At 34.6% G+C, this 2,127-nt stretch overlaps 1 long non-coding RNA gene across 1 annotated transcript; it reads right to left on the reverse strand.

The window, feature by feature from the left end:
• Nucleotides 1–233: 233 nt before the first annotated feature.
• LOC131607497 (uncharacterized) lies at nucleotides 234–1,451 on the reverse strand. The gene is made up of 2 exons (XR_009285321.1): nucleotides 706–1,451; nucleotides 234–496 (listed from the first exon to the last, which is right to left on the reverse strand). It is a non-coding gene; the product is annotated as an uncharacterized LOC131607497 (long non-coding RNA).
• Nucleotides 1,452–2,127: the final 676 nt, after the last annotated feature.

Raw genomic sequence — 2,127 nt, forward strand, 5'->3', positions numbered from 1 at the left:
CATGGTTACTTGATTTACAAGGCAAAGCTCCACAGTTAATACAAGTGACGTGAGTTCAGTTGAGGTTTTGTGAAGTCATTCAAGGTTTTTAGCCATAATTTTGACGTGGTGTTAAAGTCAACTAAGCGAGTTTTTGTCCTTCATCTCATTGATGTTATAGTTTCAAGCATCAAGATTGGAAAAGAAATAAAGCGAGAATGTGGTTGTTTGATGGGGAGAAAAAATTCTCGAAATTTAAAGAAGTCTTTATATTCATTACATATTCAAGAGATCATCACAATAAATCAAGAGATTCAAGTCCATGTACAAAGCTCATTACAAAAAGTTCTATCCATTACTAAGTACAAGTTCAATTCCAAGAAGATTTACAAAGTAGTTGATTTTTCAGTCACATAAGATACAAAAGAAAATTTCATTGATGGAAGAATTTTTGATGGCTTGTGATTAATTTCATTGCGGAGAAGAAACCGTGAATCATTAGTTCATGATACAGCACCTGCAACAATTAACATAAAACCAAAGTTATGCAGAAGCTACTGAATCTCACTCACTACAACTCGTCCATTCACCACACAAAACAAAAAACCGAAAAAGACTTCAAAACCGAATGGTAACACACTTTTTCTCCACCGCAATAACTCTTCATTCTCCAATCTTCATCAATGAAGAACTCAGAAAAAAAACGTAACAGAAATCGATACTCACCTCATAACCGAAACGTAACGAACTCCATCAAAACCTTCATTCATCTTCATCAATCATCTTCAAGAAATCTCTGCAATCTCCTTCATCATCGCAAATAAATTTATCTTCATCTTCTACATCAATTCAAATCATTCTCCAAATACTCTCTGCAACGTCTTCATCACCACTGCAGAAGGTCTTGCTTCACGTTCGTCATCGCGAACAAATCGCAGCAAAATTCATCGTCATCAGTATCCAATCAATCTTCAACGACCTTATCAAATCTCCAACATCATAATCGAACCTTCAAACAACGATTTCACCTTCATCTAAGAACCACACCTTAACAAGTCTACGCAGAGAAATCTGGACGAAGCTACCTGGATTCTTGAAGCATCTCATGGATTTCTTTTCCTCACCTTCAATCAAATCGAAGAAGCACCGGAGTGCCTTTGTCAAATTGGAGCGTTGATAGCGAGAGTGAATCGGAGAGGCGAACAGAGAGAATCGAGATCGAGAAAGATGAGAGAATCGAGATAGATGAGAGGTCATCGTGGATGCGTGGTCGTGGTTCACGGCAGCGATGGAGGGATTTTTCCGCCGAAAGGGGTGTACATGAGAGGCCGTCGTCTGCTTTGTGATGAAGGAGTTCTCAGACGTACATGATTGGTGTTTTCCTTAACCTAGCCTCTCTTTCAATTTCTTCTTGATTTTAATTTGTATTAATTAGTATAATGGCTGGATTAGGTATTAAATCTGATGTTAATTGGTGATTAAGTGGAATTGATTAACTTTTGATTTGAATAATAAAATCTGATAATCAAATACCAAAAATCTGGATAACAAAACTTGAACAAAATCATGATGGATCATCCCATGGGCCTCACACGAAATTCTGATTCGTACACCCCTTTCTTAAGCCCATATCACCACTGCTTTTGGCCATTGGGCAAAGAAATCTGTAACAAAAAAAACTGTTTGGACCATCAGCAATGGGCCCTGCGCTTGGATCACTTTCTGCACCACTATTTTCTGCTTTCACCCCCCCTGACTCATGTATTATTCTAGTTAGAATTAGTTTTGATTTCATATTTTTCTTAGATGATAAAATGTAATGATATTTCAATATTTTTATAGATTTTGCATTAGCTTTAGATAGAAAATGCCATGAAAAATATTATGTTTGATTAGATTTTGCTTGATAAAAATAAATAAATAAAAACATGTATTCTTTTCTAGTTAGAATTAGATTTTTGTCTTCTATATTTGTTTTAGATGATAAAAAATAATCAAAAACATGTAATGTTTCTTTGTTAGAATTTGATTGTTTTGTACATAGTTTTGTTTCGTTGTTTTTTAGATAAAAATGCCATAAAAACAATTTTCTCTTTTTAGATTTTGTTTTAGGATTTACTTAGAATTTAATTGCTAGTATTTTCTATA

This window comes from Vicia villosa, linkage group LG1, assembly GCF_029867415.1.
Source record: "Vicia villosa cultivar HV-30 ecotype Madison, WI linkage group LG1, Vvil1.0, whole genome shotgun sequence".
Taxonomy (NCBI): Eukaryota; Viridiplantae; Streptophyta; class Magnoliopsida; order Fabales; family Fabaceae; genus Vicia; species Vicia villosa.